This window comes from Chinchilla lanigera, unplaced genomic scaffold, assembly GCF_000276665.1.
Source record: "Chinchilla lanigera isolate Chin_1 unplaced genomic scaffold, ChiLan1.0 scaffold00002, whole genome shotgun sequence".
NCBI lineage: Eukaryota > Metazoa > Chordata > Mammalia > Rodentia > Chinchillidae > Chinchilla > Chinchilla lanigera.
Window position 1 is genome coordinate 19,568,473 of NW_004955403.1, and position 17,763 is coordinate 19,586,235.

The following is a 17,763-nucleotide window of genomic DNA, read 5'->3' on the forward strand; positions in this document are numbered from 1 at the left end:
TTTGGTACCGGGAATCAAACTCATGACCGCAGGCTTGCCAGGCAAGCACCTATGCCGCTGAGCTACATCCCTGGCCCTACTGTATCATTGATGAGGACATTTTTCGTTTTTTGTTTTTTTGGTACCGGGAATCAAAGTCGGGACCTTGCGCTTGCCAGGCAGGCGCTTGTACCACTGAGCTATATCCCCGGCACGAGGGCATTTTTCTTTCACACAAAAGTCTTAATTTTTTTGTTTTGTACTTTATGTTTGATGACAAAAGATTTTTCCCTATAATATACATATTTATTAAATATTCACAGGGTTCTCTTGAATAAAGCATCATCTTGCTATTAGGTACCTTCTTAGCTATTCTGAAATCCTCAAGCTAAAGTTCTGGCAAACACTTCAGCTTTGCTCATTTTTAGTGGCCACACACCTTTGGGAACTGAAAGGAACTTTCAGCACAGCAAGGGAAGGCCAGAAACCGGGCTATTTTTAGATGCCAAGGACACCACCCTCTAGCCAAGACTTTTTTTCTAGGGTGGCGTGAGCTAAGACCCAGGGTGTCATTGAAGTATCCTTTAATGTGTGAGGCAAAGATTGTTTCTAAAAGTGTGCAACTAGTCACACTCTTAAATAGTGTAACATTTTAAAAATGAGCAGAGTAACTAAAATTTTTAAAAAAAACAAAGCAAACTTGCTTGTTCCTTTGAGAATCCATTTGCACAGGGTTGGCTCTTGAGGGAGAGGAGCAGAGGCATCTTCCATCGCTGGCTCTCGGGCAGTTGCCGTGTTAGATTCTCTCTTGTTTCCCGAGCTATGAGTTTGAATTTCTAGGCAGCAGAGAACAAGGTCAGAGCAGTGGCTTCCCAGTTCCACCTCTATTGAAAAGATAGGAGGCAGTGAGGAAATTAACATAGATTAAGAATCGACTGATTGTCAAAAGTGTTTACATACATTGTTTTGTTTAATCCTTTTATTCACATAGGCAGTTTTTTTTACTTAAGACACCGGGACACTATGAGTCAGAGAAGCCCAGTAATTTGCTTATAACCCCATCGCTAATGAAAAACGAGGAGAAAGTTAAGTCTGCCCAGAGAGGTGTGAGATCACACTGCACCCTGCAGGCAGCCCTGGGCCCTTTCTCCTCAGCCCGGCCCTAGGGGCTGCTTGCAGTGGCAGCAGGGGCATTGCGGACGGCGGCTCTCCGTGGAAGCTTCAGCTTCCTCCAAGGCCATAACCTGCCCTGTGCACTTGAGTAAGATGCCATAAAAAATTGAACGTGCAATATTGAATTCCTTCTTTTATTAGCAGTTTTTTTTTTTTTTTTTGTCTTTTTGAAACAGGGTCTGGCTATGCAATTCAGGCTCACCTTGAGCTCACTTTGTAGCCCAGGCTGGTCTCAAACTTGCAACCATCCTCCTACCTCAGCCTCCCAGTGCTAGGATTACAGGCGTGCACCACCACACCCGGCCTTATTAGCAGTTTTGTAGCAATATTCTCCATCGGGGTCGTGGTGTTGGAGACGCAGGGCAGGGTGGGCGCCTGAGCCTTCTCTTTGGGCTGCCTCGAACAACCCCGATAGGTTTATCACTGTGCTTCGAGCCTCCCTCCGTATGGTTCTTCAATTAAAGGCGCTTTGTTTCTTCAGACTCAGAACTGGCTTTCAGTAAACATTTTTTTCTTTTCAAAATAGTGTGAAATTTAGATGTTAATTGTGTTTTGCTCATCTAGATGTGTAAATTTGGGAGTAGGAACTAAACCACTAGCTACTTTTTTGCAAGAGACAATAAATCTCTCCGATGCCAAATGGCGCCAATTGGAAACTAAATAACATCTGATATCATTTACTGCCCCCAAAGGGAATTATTTCCAAAGGTAATCCCTGAGAAATTAGGTTGGCAGGTTGTCTAAACTCTCACATCCTCTCTATCTGCTCCTCCACAGGAGAAACAAAGCAGATATTTTGTGATAAGTAGTTTAAAGTGAAGCTATAATTATCACCTAGTAATCTCTCACCATATAATTCCTAACGTCTTTATCCCCTTCTGCTTTAGCTTTTCTCTGCTTAAAATAAGCTCTGCAGTATAAGCTATTGAATGTCAATAATCAATTCCTCGGCTACATTACATAATAGGCTAAAAAGAAAAGGGAATGGTGTACAACAAATGAAAGCCTTTGATCTATCATAGGAAAACATGCAATTCAATCCCTAGTAGTACAAAACAAAAAGGAGAACAACAAATGTATGCCGTCATTCACCCCCAAGCACAGTGGGTCGTATAAGCCAAGAAGCAGTACTAACATCACCACTGGAAGCTCAGGGAGCGGAGCAAAGCAGAGCCCATTGCTGTTTACTATCTATAGCAAAGGATGTGATTTTGTGATTTTCTTAGGACAGCTCTTCTGGTGTCCCTGAAGACTTTCTGGAAGCTCTGGATTCTCTGGCTAAATACCCCAGAACACACACAAGAGCCCACAGTATCCCTTCCCTACACCTGTCCCTGTAAGATGTGTCACTCCTGCGTGTGTGCTCCTGTGATGGAGGGACTGGGCTGTCCACACGAGTGCTCCAGAGGCCCCTCCAGGGTGGATCAGGGCAGGTGGACAGAGAAGGTAGTAGCAGCCTATAGGTGGTGACCTCTATGTACTCTCCTGCTCCTCGCCCTACAAATGTTACATATTTCCCTGGAGGAAACTGCAGTGGGCTTACTCCACCCCCTTAGAGGCTGGGCCTGCTTTGGAGAGCTGTCACTGAACATAGAAGCTGAAATGAGTTGCCCTCTCTTCGGGTTCCTCTAAAGAGCAGTTTTCCAGTAGCTCACCTTCTTGTGGAAGAGAATCCTCAGATAAATGTTTCTTCTTGTGGAAGAGAATCCATAGAATAAATGTTTACTGAAGCAGTAGCTTATTTATATATCATATGCAGTTGTCATAGAATAAATGTTTATTGAAGCAGCAGCTTATTTATATATCATGTGTAATTATCATAGAATAAATTTTTCTTGAACCAGTAGCTTATTTATATATCATGTCTTAGGGCCGGGCGTGGTGGCATGGTGGTGTGGTGACGTGCTCCTGGCACTCGGGAGGCTGAGACAGGAGGATCTCCATGAGTTCAAGGCCAGCCTGAACAATGCACATAGCAAGATCCTATCCTAAACAAAAACTAAAAAAATGTTCTTTTATATATCATGTCTTTCCTGGAATATAGAGACCTTAGTTCCACTGCTTATCCATGTATGTATGGCTGACCTTTATTTCAGAGATACTATAATGTAATTCAAGTGAGCAAAAATTCTCCTTATATGCACAGAGAATGAAAGCTGTGTGTGCGTGTGTGCACACCCGCATGTGCCATGATTAGCTAGCATATCATGCTCCCTTTGAGAATTCTGGGAAAACATTCGAAAAGGATGGTGATTGCTTTGCTGGCCTCTGAGCCTTATGCTAGGCATCTGTACATCAGAGGCATCTTATGGTAAGCACTTTCTCAGATTCCCTTTTCTGCTGGGCTGGCTCTGTCCTGCCCAGAAGCCCAGCTGACCACCTGCTCTGGAGCCTGCATGGTACTGCTGCTCGGGGCTGACCAGTTCTTGTCCAGGATGTTGGCTCTTCTTGTCAGCTCCTGTGCTCCTCACGCATTTGGAGTTCCCGCCTCCTCCCATCACCTTTGGACTTGGATGAAACCCTACACCAAAAGCGCATCATGTGGTTTCACAAATGATTGCTGAAGTGTCTGGATGATGCAGTGGGAAAGGTTGAGTGTGAACTGCTGTCAGGATGAACACTGACCAACAGGAGTAGGATTCCAGAGGAATGTGGCAGGCCAGTCACCTTCCTTCCTCCTCCTCACTGACTGCCCTGTGGAAGCTTTTTTTTTTATACCAGGAATTGAACTCAGGACCTTACGCTTGCTAGGCAGGCACTGTGCCGCTGAGCTAGACCCCCTGCTGCACCTCCCTTCTCATTCTTACCGTTCTGGGTTTACTCTACCAGATAAAGCAAGAGCACCCAATCTCCTTTCCACTCTGTGTTCTATTTTTTTTTCCACAGTGACCATTTAATTATAGAAGCAGTTACTAAAAACACAAGTGTATTTGACATCATCATGAGTTTTAAGAATGCTTGTTGAAAAATGAACCCAAGAATTTCTCACACAGAAAACACAGCCTGGTCTGTCTTTCAGTGTGTAATTGAAAGTATTTCAATTGGTACGATATGACTTTGGAGGCACTGTAGTGCTTGGATATCAATTTCATCTCTTTCCTTGGACTTCTGAGATGCTTTCCCATACATAAGTAGTCAAGAATGTGCCGGGAATGCAGTCTAGGTGCAGTACTGTGCAAAGTTTTGAACACTGCGTGGCACAAGGAGTCATCTTTCCTCTGCTCTCATGGCTGTCACAGGGAGATAGCACACAAGTGCCGGCCTGTGAGGTCTACAGCAGAGTGCTGTGCCGCGGAGAACTGGTCGGGAAAGCACAGGTTGCAAGGATCTAGGAAGAGTTCTCGGAGGTGAAATGTTTGTGCGGTGTCTTAAAGACTGAATAGTTTCTTAATTGGTGGAAGGGAGATAACAACACACTTCTTGTGAGGGTTTCAAATCCACGGGAAGACACAGCGATGAGACTGCACAGAGCCCTGGCCGTGGACTTGGTACTCCCACCCACCCCTGTCTCTCACTCTATTCTCCCACCCCCACCAGGAACTTGGCAAGTGCTGGACAGGACTGAGCTACTTCCTTCGGTCTCTTGCATTCTTCTGACAAGCAGCATCCCAAACTCCCTATGTCTCATCTAGGAAACTCAGGTTCACCTATGATATAAAAATATTCAGGCCGGGGATATAGCTCAGTGGCACAAGTGCTTACCTGGCAAGTGCAAGGTCCTGAGTTTAATTCCTGGTTCCAAAAAAAAAAAAAGAAAAAAAAATCCATAATGTGACAATTATATTAAAGTGCCAGGTGTGGTGGTGCATGCCTGTAATCCCAGCACTTGCGAGGCTGAGGCAGGAGGATGGTTGCGAGTTTGAGACCAGCCTGGGCTACAAAGTGAGCTCAAGGCCAGCTGAACTACATAGCGAGATCCTGTCTCAGGAAGACAAAAAAACCAAAAAAAAAAAAAAAAACCCAATTACATTAAAGCAAAAACACAGCAACAAAACAAAACTGGATTAAACGTCATTTTTTTTTTTTTGAGACAAGGTCTCATTATATAGTTAAGGTTGGCCTTGAACCCACGCCTCCTGAGTGCTGGGGATTACAGACATGTGCTACCAGATCTGGCTGTTGAATTAAACTTTAAATCTGGATGTTTAAACAAATTCTTAAAGTCTTCTATATTTTATTAATAAAAGTAAAAATTTATTTATTTATTTATTTATTTATTTCAGACAGGATCTCCCTATGTAGTTGAGTCTGACTATGTAGCCAAGCTGACCTCAAACTCATAGTGATCCTCCCACCTCAGCCTCCTGAGTGTTAGGATTACAGGTATGGGCCACCATGCCTGGCAAAAGTAAAGATTTCTGATGGAAAGTTAGCTTCTTTGTAACTTAAATGTCTAAGAGTGAATTCATTAATATCTATTTAATCGAACTGTCATACTCTAAGATGATTTATACAAGTGGAAAAACATAATAATTCACATGTTTGAGGAATACTGAGTTATAGATATCCTAGGAATAATTGAATTAAGCACACTGAGACAGACAATCTAGGTCCTTATGTAATATTCACATATGTAACCTGTATATATATATCTATAGATATCTATATCTATATCTATCTATATCTATCTATATATATAGTATATCTATATCTATCTCTCTATATATCTATATCTATATCTATCTATATATATATTTTTTTTTCGTCTTTTTGAGACAGAGGCTCACTATGCAATTCAGGCTGAGCTTGTACTCACTTTGTAGCCCAGGCTGGTCTAGAACTTGCAACAATTCTCCTGCCTCGGCCTCCCGAGTGCTGGGATTACAGGCCTGTACTACCACGCCTGGCCTGTAACCTGTATATTTTTGTTGGTCTGGGAGTAAGATTTAAAAATTTACTTTTCTTTGAGGACAGTTTATTTGTTGAAAACTCATTATTCAACACAGGAAAGGTCTGTTTAAATTTAAATAATTGAGTTGAATACAACTATGAAATCTAAAAGCAATTTATGAAGGGAAGGAAAATGGAAAATTAAGAAAAATTCTTCAAGATTCTGTGAAACTCTTCTTGTAAAGGAGACACTATGTCCCCAGACGCTCTGTCAGCCACAAGGCTCTCCTCCCTTTTCCAAGATGAAATTTAAAATTTCAAAACTGCAATGTATGGAGTATATCTCAGTGAACTGATGGGATAAAGAATTTACTTCAGGGCTGGGGATATAGCTCAGTGGCATAGGTGCCTGCCTGGCAAGCGCAGGTCCTGAGTTCAATTCCTGGTACCAAAAAAGAAAAAAAAAATTAATATTCTTTTGGGGCTGAGGATAGCTCAGCGACACAGTGCCTGCCTGGCAAGCACAAGGTTGTGAGTTCAATTCCTGAAACCAGAGAAAACCAGAGAAAACCAAAAAAAAAAAAAAGAATTCAGAATACTCTAGAAGCTGGGCGTGGTAGCCCACGCCTGTAATCCTGGCCTCTGGGAGGCTGAGGCGGGAGGATCGGTGTGAGTTTGAGACCAGCCTGGGCTGCAAAGTGAGCTCAAGGCCAGTCTGAACTGCGTCATGTAGTGAGACCCTGTCTTAAAAAGACCAAAAAAAAAAAAAGGAAAATAATTGGGAAGGGGATAGGCTATAAGTCATAGAAGTTCATTACTTTGCTCTGTGCATATCACATTTTTTATGATATTAACTTTAAAAAATAAAATCCAGTGTTTTCCATAGATGCTAAGTGATAAATCAGGTCTACATGTCAGTTCTCTTCAGAAGGTTACAAATACACATTAATTACTTCATTTGGCTATGCCCTATTCCTAGGGGTGAGTGAGAGGGTGGATTTGGCAAGAGTAGTGACCAGGAAGAAGCTGTTGGATGTGCAGGAAATAAGAAACGGTCTGAGATGATTTACAGGGGCCAGGAAACGATCTGTAAAGAGAGGTAGGAGCTGAGGGTTCTGAAGCTGAGTGGAGGTGGCTGCGTTAACTCAGGCAGGAGGCGGGGGAAGGGGAGATGAGCAGAGGAGGTGGGTGTGGCTGGGAAAGATACTCTGCTCACTGTGTGCTTAAAAGTTTCACCTTGGAATAAAACGTCACAGTCTTTTAGATATGAACTGCACCCTGATGTTCCAGAGTGTCCTTCCTTTAAAGGGGTTTGTCTGCACAGACTCCTGTAGGCTGCCTCAGGAAGACTCAGGAGGCTCTGGTTACCATCAGGTTGCTGTGAAAACACTGTTGTTTTTTGGGGATTAAGAAACTAAATGAAGGGGCTGGAGATATAGCTCAGTGGCACAGCATCTGCCTGGCACGCATAAGGTCATGAGTTCTATTCCTGGCACCCCACCCCCCCAAAAAAGGAAACTAAATGACCAGGCATGGTGGTGCACACCTATAATCCCAGCTATCTGGGAGGCCAAGGCAGGAAGATTGTGAAGCCAACCTGAGCTACATAGTGAGTTCAAGGCTAGCTTGGACTATGTAGTGAGACCCTGTCTCAAAAACAAACAAACAAGAATGAGGTGCAGTAATGTGTACCTGTAATCCCAGTTACTCTGGATGCTGAGGCAGGAGGATTGCTAGTTTGAGGCCAGACTGAGCATTTTAGTGAAACCCTGTCTCAAATAAAATAAAAACAGATGGGTATAGTTCAGTGGCAGAGCACTTGTCTAGCATTCATGAGATACCCTGAGTTTGAATACGGAGAAAAAGGAGAGATAGGGAGGAAGGGAGGGAAGGACAGAGAGAGAGAGAGCCGGGCGTGGTGGCACACACCTGTAATCCCAGCACTCAGGAGGCTGAGGCAGGAGGATCATTGCAAGTTCGAGACCACTCTGGGCTACAAAGTGAGCTCCATGCCAGCCTGAACTGCATAGCGAGATCCTATCTCAAAAAGATAAAAAAGAGAGAGAGAGAGACAGAGAGAGAAATTAAATATTTTAGGTAAAGCCTAGAGAACTTACTACTAAACTGAGTTAAATGTACACTGTTGAATTTTCCATACATAAGAATAATGGAAAAGTCCTTCAAAATAAAGAAATTAAACATTTGTTTTAATTTATTCACAAAAACAAAAGTAAAAACTACCAAGCCTCAATCACATTATTATTTAGTGATGAAGGGTTCTATAACTATTTAGTATCATTTCCTCCCAACCCAGTCAAAACCAATCTATTTGTTGAGTAATGTGACCAGAGTTTAATTGCTAAACATGGGCAAAGTCCAAGTTAGAGTTCCATGTTTATATTTCTTATCCATTTTGCTTTATCTTTTTAAAAACCTGCACAGCAGTTACAAAACAAAGAAAGCGTATCCCGAGGGCAACTCATCTGGGACCGCCCCCCGCCCCCAGGAGCTATTCCTATGCCCCATTTCTATTCCACAATAGATTTTCCTCTTTTTTTCTTCTCCTTCCTCTCCTTCTTCTCCTCCTTCTCCTTCTTCTCCTTCTTCCCCTTCTTCTCCTTCTCCTTCTTCTTTTTTTTGTCTTTCCTTCTTTCTTTCTTTTTTTCTTTGTCTTTTTGAGACAGGGCCTCACTATGCAGTTCAGGCTGGCCTTGAGCTCATTTTGTAGCCCAGGCTGGTCTGGAACTGAAGGCGATCCTCCTGCCTCAGCCTCCCAAGTGCAGGGATTATAGGCATGTGCTACACGCCTAGCAGTTGGCCTTGAATTTGTGATTCTCCTGTCTCAGCCTCCCGCGTAGCTGGGATTACAGGTGTGTACCACTCTATCAGGCTCACTTCTTTTTCTTTTCCTTTATTTTTAATGCTTACCCTTTCTTTATTTCCCTTTCTTTTTATATATTTATCATCTTAACAAATATGATTTTGCATATTTTAAAATAATGTAGTGATTCATTTTAAGTGCTTTGCATGGCTTCATACATATTTGCTTTAGAAAACCTGGTCCCAGTGTATGAGAATCGGCCTCAACTTGCTTTGCAACCCAAGAAAAGAGGCAGAGCCAGGACTGCAGAGTGCAATTTATTTTATGTTCTTTGAATTTAAAATTTTTTTTTTTTTTTTTTTGTCTTTTTGAGACAAGGTCTCACTACGCAGTTCAGGCTGGACTTGAGCTCACTTTGTAGCCCAGGCTGGCCTTGAACTCACAATGATCCTCCTGCCTCAGCCTCCTGAGTGTTGGGATTATGGGTATGCACCACCACACCTGGCTAATTGTTGTTTTTTTGAGACAGGGTCTCACTATATAGTTGAGGCTGGTTTTGAACTCATTATGTAGCCCTGGTCAGCCTCCTACCCCCTGAGTGCTGGGATTACACCATGCCTGGCCAGAGTGCAGTTTATTGAGTGACTTAATAAAAGTGTGGTCCTGGGCAGCCATACAACAAAGTGAGTACCCTTGATTTGGGTCAGAATGACAGGGGCTTACAAAGTGGCCAGGCCAGGGGCTAGGGCTGTCTCTCAGTGTGGGGGGCTTGCCTAGCATGTGGGAAGCCTGTATTTGATCCCCAGCACTGCAATACAAAAAAAGAAGAAAAGCAAAAAACATAGAAATGTACTGTGGTCAGGATTAAAGTGACCTCATTAAACCCAGAATATACCTGTTTTTTTTTTTTTTTTTTTCAAACTGATATCAAAGAGCTAGGCACAGGCTCTGGTCATAAATACTGCTCTCATGGTTTTGTTTGTTTATAATGCGCTGGGAGGATATACAGAGCAAACTCACCAGTGCCAATTAGGGGCAATTGTGGTGGTTATGACTCAAAATAGCTGCCCTCAGATCAAGGAAAAGCCATACATTCCAGCCGTTCTCCAACTGCCTTTCCAGTCTCATGCACTGTCCCCTCACCTTCTGCCTGTCCTGAGCCTGCGCGGGTTGTAGCAGTGTGCAGGTGGCTTGCTGTGAGGCCATATGTCAGGCTTATAAACAGCCTGCAGCTGCAGTAGAAGCCCATGCATGAAAAGAGACAGACACCAATCGTGCAAATGGTAGTAACCACCAGTCTTTGGCACCAGAAGCCCTAGGAACCAAGCAACGAAACCATGTGTCTCCTAGCGGAGGGACAGGATCAGCTAAGGCATTAATTTGGGTTTTTTTACTTTATGTGACATAAAGTATGTGATGCTGGGGACGGACATACAACTTTTGTCTTGAGAACACTGGTTCTGCCTTTTCTGTGCCACCCAGGGAGGGGTCCATATGGCCTTGCTCTTGATTCCCATCCTAACTTAAAGGGAAACTTTCACAGTGTCCAGAGCCCTGCTGTCCTGCAGGTGAAGGAGGGTGATGTCCTCAAATTCCTTCCATGCAGGAACCCACTTAGGTGGCACCAACCTGGACTTCCAGATGCCACCATATATCTACAAAAGGAAAAGTCGTGGAATCTACATCATAACTGAAAAGGACTTGGGAGAAGCTTCTGCTGGCAGCTCGAGCCGTAGTTGCCACTGAAAACCCCACTCACGTCAGTGCCATACTGATATAGGGGGAAGAAACTCCCAACCTGCTAGATGTCTGGTGCAAGTTCGTGTCCTCTAAAATCAAAGAATGAATTTTAGGAACAACGGAGGTTAAGAGCAGAATATATTTATTGAGGGAAAGAAAGTTTCTGTCCAAGAGAGACAGAAAGGGTCTTGAGTGTGTTGCCAAGGACCCTGCCTTTTCTAGGGGTTTTTATAGAGCAAATCCACAAGGTGAGGTGGGTCCAAGTTGGGGAAAAATAGGAAATAGCAAGGGGGGCATGAGGTGGGACAAAATTATGGTCAGCCAATAGGATTACGAGTATAATTGCTCAGGTAAAAGTGATTAAATTGGGTCAGATGGGGAAGTCAGTCACATAGCAAGTGGGCATAAATACAGAACAGGGGCTCCTGCTGTACGGGGTTGGGTTAGTGCTCTTCCTGGCTTCCTCAAGGTGATGGATACCTATTTAGAATATCAGTCCCTGATGTTTATCCTTAGGAAGTATGTGGGTGCATGTTTTTAATCTTTTGTCCGAGGTCTGGCCCACAGCAGAGCCTGCCTCCCCCACAGTTGCAAGGTATCTCCTCTTCTGCACTGGCTCCTTCGAGGACCTGGCCATGTATGTCTGCCTATGATATTTCTATCTAACTTAGCTGTCTATAACAATATACTTTATTTTATTTATTTATTTTTTTGAGACATGGTCTTGCTGTGCAGTTCAGGCTGGCCTTGAGCTCACTTTGTAGCCCAGGTTGGTCTCGAACTGGCAACGATCCTCCTGCCTCAGCCTCCTGAGCGCTGGGATTACAGGTGTGCGCCACCATATCCGGCAACAATATCCTTCAGGAACCCTGGCCAGTGGGCTTCACTGAAGTTTGCTGCTGCCATTGGAGTCACTTATCACTGGCCACTTCACTCTTGGAACCTGCACTAACCAGATCTGGGCAGCCTTCCCAGAGCCAAGTCTCCTGGAGGTTACTGGTCCCAGGGCTGACTACCAGTCCCTCACAGAGGCGTCTTATGTCAATCTGCCGAGCACTGACTGCTCTGTGCAACAGATTCTCCTCTGTGCTATGTGGACATTGCCATTCCATGCAACAAGGGAGCACACTCAGGGATCTGATGTGGGGGATGCTAGCCCGGGACGTTCCGCGCATGCGTGGCACCAGCTCCCGTGATCACCTGCGGGAGGTCGGGCTTGATCTCTGCTTCTGTAGGGATCTCCCGAGGAGGCGAAAAGGAAGAGTAGACCTCTGCTGAAGAGGCTGTGACCACAGAGGAATTTCAGGGTGAATGGACTTACCAGCTCCTGAGGTCACTGCTGCTCAGCCTGAGGTTGCAGATGGGCCTGAGGGCGTGCAGGTGCCCTCTGTGCCCCTTCGGCAGTTCCCTGGCAAGGACTGGAGCGCTCGGCCAGCCGCGGAAGACTGTTCTGCAGTCCCCACTGCTCGGGTCACTGAGTGGGTAGGAACCACCACCGAGTGGCCTGAAGCTGTTCTGCAGACATTTAAGCAAAATGGAAATGAGGTTGATGGAAGGAAAACATCAGTTTCTAAAAGTTATCCCAATTTTTCCAGTTCAAAATGCCTGGATTTTCTTTACATCTTCTTACATCATAGGCCACTGTGGATAACTAACAACTGCTTTTCAAAAAACCAAACCAAGGGGCTGGGGATTTAGCTCAGCGGCACAGCGCCTGCCTGGCAAGTGCAAGGTCGTGAGTTCGATTCCCGGTACCAGAAAACAAACAAACAAACAAACAAAAAAACAAAACAAAAAACACAAAAGACCAAACCACACTAAGCTAAACAAGCCAAACCCAACCCGACCCAAACAACACAACACCACACAACACAACACATTGGTTCCAGGGAGGACAGCAAAAAGCCTCACAGCTATGGTTAGAGAAACAAATGTTTAGTAGGGACTGTTAAGGTAAATCTGTGCCACCCAGCAGGACAATACGAGTGGCATCATCTCTGTTGGGCAACATGGTGGCTGATGTGGTGGAACATACCCACACACAGGGTGGGGTCCGTGAGTCATTCTTGAAACTAAAGGGGAAAGACACGCCAGACCGGGAGGCCAACCGTGGCACCTAGATGCATTTCTTTAGTCCATTTAGTGCATAAACCATGACCACAGGTTTATGCACCTGTCCAATAGGACAGAGTCCACTTGTCCTACAGGACAAAGTCCAATAGGACCAACAGGGCCAAGTTAGAAGGGCCAGAGACTCCTCACATTACGGCAAGAGATAGCAGCTCCATCTAGAGGGAAGAGACCACTTGATCCTTCACCGACTGTCCTCTTCCCTGCCCTGGTTTTAATGTTTGTAGTGTATGAAGCAGCCGCACTGTTTGTCCCTGTAGCATCTGATGTGCAGTGTGGACATGGGTGGCCTCGGGGGCGAAGGCCAGCACCCCTACACACTCACAAGGGCAGGTATGCCAGGTGAATGGGTATTTAAACATGTGCATGCTTCTCCAGTGGCTTCAGTCCAGCAGCCAAGGTGGGTTTGCCTGATAGGGCTTTCGTGTGTGGCTTTAATAAGCGGTTCTTTCTCCCCACCGACCCTGCTGCCTGAGGGTTATGTGGCAGATGGAAGGCCTATGGCGTGTCATGTATTCTGGCCCAAGCCTGGGCAGCACATCCTGTGGAAGGGTGCCCTGCTCACTGTCAACCTGGCACGGCTGCCCACACATTAATCACACTTGACTTCTCAAGATCTTTGATGGTGGCAGTTTGATTAGCTCTCTTGTTAGGAACGGCTTGCAGAAAGCCAGTAGGCCATTGTTTCACGTGTCATCGTGCCATTCACAGTGTCAGGACCTGGTACACTGCCCAGTTGTCAGTACAAACACCCAGCAGCCGCGGCTCACGGTTAAGGTCAGCCACATCACCTGTAACTCTGCCCATTGGCTATTGTGATTTTCTCCTGCCTCACACCAGAGAGCAATAGCGGCAGGCTGTGCTGCGGCAGCAGTCCTGGCCCTCGGGTTCCCCCTGCTGGACCCATCTGCATACCCAGCATTTTCAGGAGGGGAACCACCCCTGAGAACCTCACACTTGTGAGATCAGGGGCACTGGGGTGGATGCGGGGGTGCTGAAGAGGCTTCATAGGTAACCAGGCCCAACACGATCCACACCCTGGGAATCAAAGAGCAGTTGGAAAGGACATTGCTTTGCTGTAAATACTCATGCCACTAATTCAGAATAGGGTCTGTGCTTTTCAGCAGGTTGAGGCTGGTGAAATAGGCTGTCTACCCACCCTGTCATAGGCAGACCAGTTTGCACTGCGCCGGGTAAATCTCAGCCAGTGGCTCCTCCTGCAGTAAGGCATTGTACCCTGCTAGAAACTGTTGCTCTGGTGGGGTGTATTTAGTTTCAGCTCCCCGCCAGACAAAGAACCTAGAGGTAACTTTTCCTTGTTCTTTCCAGACAGTCCAAACCATGTCATCCGCCATACTGGTGACATCTCATGTCACCAGTGCATTGGCACGTCTGACAGAGGGCACCCAGAGCCTGCACCCAGATTACCAGAATTGCCATGGAGCTAGATAAGAAATGAAAGCCTGTCAGGAATCCAGGAGCCCTACAAAACCTGTACACTATCTTTTATTAGATGGGAGGATGGTATTTTGCACACATTTATTTTGCACTGGGTCCAGAATCAGACAAATCTGACTGAATCGAACCAGCCCCCAGGAGCTTCCTAGATGGCCCAGGGCTCTGAATCTTCCTGGGGTTGGTAGCCGTATCCCCTTGTGTGTAAATGAATGAACAGTCGTTTTACTGAGTCCTGTGAGAGAGCATAATCTTCACCGGTTACACGTCATTGCTATGACGGCGAAATTGTCAGGGAATGTTCACTGTCTTCCTCCCTGTGATATCGCACTGGCTGTGCGAGTCTGCAGTTGTTCTCCAAGTTCTGTCGAGCTCCTTCTCTGGCCAGGCAGAGGTACTCATGGCACTGCACAGAGGTGGGAAAATCCCAGTCTGCTCTAATGCTTTTATGAAAAGTCCCCCCAATCTCAGCATGTTTACCTAGCAGCTTGTTCTGTCTGGTGTTTACTCCCTGCCTAGGGGTGGAAGGATAGCAGAGGGCCCTGCATTGCCTTTAATACTTGAGCTCTGAGTCAAAATTCAGTCACAGAGGTCTGTGAGTTCTCTCCTTATGGAGTAAGTGGGGGTGCTCTCCCAGTCTCTAGATGAACCCGTTCTTGTTTTACTCTGACAGTTTTACCCCCATACCCATCAAAAACTGCCAGGGTCCTGGAAAACAGTTTGGGTTGCCCTGGATCAGGACACACTCCAGCATCCCCTCCCTTGTTTTTGTACTGGGAATCAAACTCAGGACCTTGCACTTGGCAGGCGGGCACTTGTGCTGCTGAGCTATATCCATGGCCCCCTTTGTTTCTTTTCTTTCCTTTTTTTTTTTTTTTTGTGTGCTGGGAATCGAACTCAGGACCTTGGGTTTGCCAGGCAGACTCTGTGCCACTGGGCAATATCCACGGCCCTAGCACCCCTTTCTACCACAGTAATGGACTCTCCTTGGCCTTGGAGAACCAGTAAGTAGAGAGTTTCATGTGAGGCCTCCAGTGACTCCTTGTGGCTCTCGCTGTGGGGCAAACTTGGGCTCACCCCTCTCCCAGGGCATGGACAGAACCCATCCCCCGGGGCTGGCAAAGCGGAATTCCTCCCTTCCTCTACGAGGGAGCAGAGGGGAAAGGTCGGAACTTGACGGAGGTTAATTTCCTTCCACAAGGTTACCAAGATTGCATTAGGCTGTTTATCTGGCTTTCTCTGGGAGTGTCAGCGCCAAGCAAATCACACCACATCTGTTTTCTTGTTATCGTATGCAGCCCCTCGTTTTCCTCCTCTCTCATTTTTATCTGTCCCTTTTGCTTGCCAGGGTTTGTGACAAGGCACACCTTGTCCAAACCATTTTCAGCCTCTCCCTGATTGGTGATAGCCTCACCCGTCTCATAAACATCCTGTGTGACAGTTGGGCTGAGGAGCGAGAGAAAAGAGCCAAGCCATTCTCAAGCAGCTTCGGTAACTGTTTTTTATTCTAGCTGTAAAAATGGGTTCATCCGGGCCTTGAAACACCTGGGCAAAATGCTGTCCCAGGCTGACTTCCAGAGTGCACTGGGCTCTCTGCGCTTTCCTGTGGGATACCCTTCCTGGCAGAGCGCTTTCATCTGTCCGTGCCTCTTCAGGCCCATGATGATCCAGTCTGAAAGGGAATGATGTTCTTGGATCTGGTGGGCATTATGTAGGCACTGCCTAAGGGCAGATGAATGATAATATCGCTCTTTTTCTCAGCTTTATTTCCTGCCAGAGAAATGCCATCCCCTCCCCGGAGTCTCACCATGCAGGCAGCCAGACCCTTACAGGGTGGTTATTTAAAAGTGTTTGTAATATCTAGCAAGTCTTCGGCAGTATAATTCCAGACAGAAGCCAGGCATGGTAGTGCATGCCTGTAATCCCTGCACTTGGAAGGCTGAAGCAGGAAGATTGCTGTGAATTTAAGGCCAGCTTGGGCCACTCAGTGAGTTCAAGACCAGCCTGGAATAGCAAGACCCTGTTTCAGAAAACAAAAACCAAAACAAGACAAAAATTGCAGACAGACACATTTCCTTGAACAGGGAGGCTGCCCTCTTGCATCCGATAGGCTGCGAGTTTCCCTTGCACTGAATTAATGGTTGAGTGAAAAGCTGAGTTTTATAGGCAGGAGAATCCCTGCTCTCTATCACTTCAACCTCAAGTTCTTCCTCTTTTCCCAGGGAGTCCAGCTCTGGAGATGATAGTGCACAAGGATTTCCTCTTCCAGCACAATCGCCGTCATCTGCACCAGGCAGCAAGCGGGGGTTTCTAAAGGTGTGTCCTGGTCTCCCACTTTCTCAACCTAGTTAGAGGGTAAGAGAGAGGTAGAGAGACACACATCTTGCTTAGACTGTAATTCTTTTTCCTGAGCCTCTCATCTGAGCCGGCTGAATACCCATGGTCAGCTAAATTGCCCGCAGCAATGGGCATCCACAGCAGCAGCAAGATGTTGCCCTTTCTTACCACAGTGGGGCTAGAGGCATTTGGCAAACAGTTGCTCCAAGTCCAGAGGTGACTGTGGGGTATCCTTGTACTCTTGTGGAGAGCAGCAAGGATTGAACAAGCGAACACATGGGTCACCCCTCCCCAGAGAATTAGACGCCACCAGGGTTTCCCCTGCAGGATTCCTTCCCCTTGTCCGTTTCCTCAGTCTCCTGGGCGGCTTGCCACTTGTTCTTGGACAGCCTGGTCCTAGTCTATGAGACTTGGCCTCAAGTTGCTGTGAGACTGAAGAAAAAAGAAGGAGACAGATTCAGGAGTCCAAACTTACTGGGGATTCAGTGACAGAAACATATGGATGGCAGCAAGACCAAGCAGGTCCCTGAGATTTGGGTCCAAAAGACAAGGACTTACAAAGTGACCAGAAAAAGTAATTTCATCTGAACCGCATGTACTTGGTTTATCTCAAGTTAGTATCCAAGAGTCAGGCACAGGCTCTGGTCATTACCACTCTAGCAGTTTTATTTACTTGTAGTATGCTGGGAAAATATGCAGAGAAAACTGACCATGGTTACTCAGGAGCAATAATGGTGGCTGAGACCTAAGATGGCTGCAGTCATGTCAAGGTGAATTCTTATACTATCCATTAGTTTCTTTCTTTGTCCCATAGCCTCTACTTTGAAAACTGTCTCTTTGCTCCAGTGATTATGGTCGGCCAATCAGAGCTTCCCATTTCTCTAGAAATAGAGATTGGGCTAAGGATGGGTGTGTGACGTGTCTAAGCTGGCCCACTGTGATTTAGGTGGTTCATATGGATGCTCCAGAGGGACCCTAGAAATGCCAGGGCCACCATGTACAAAAAGTGGAAAACCTGCCTGAGAATATAGCTGTGCTGAAGCTAGCTCAGAAATGGAACTTTAAGCCAGGTGTGGTGGTCCATGCCTGTAATCTCAGCACTTGGGAGGCTGAGGCAGGAGGATCACTATGAGTCTGAGGCCAGCCTGGGCTACAAAGTGAGTTCAAGGACAACTTGAACTGCGTAGAGAAACCCTGTCTCAAAAAGCCAAAACAAAAAAAAAGAAGAAGGAGAAGTGGAACTTTATATACAGTTCTGTGAGTGAAAAACATTTTCTTTGTTAAAAGAAGTGGAGTGG

At 45.9% G+C, this 17,763-nt stretch overlaps 1 pseudogene; it reads left to right on the forward strand.

The window, feature by feature from the left end:
• The first annotated feature begins 4,607 nt into the window (after positions 1–4,607).
• On the forward strand, positions 4,608–15,814 carry LOC106148618 (annotated as a pseudogene).
• Positions 15,815–17,763: the final 1,949 nt, after the last annotated feature.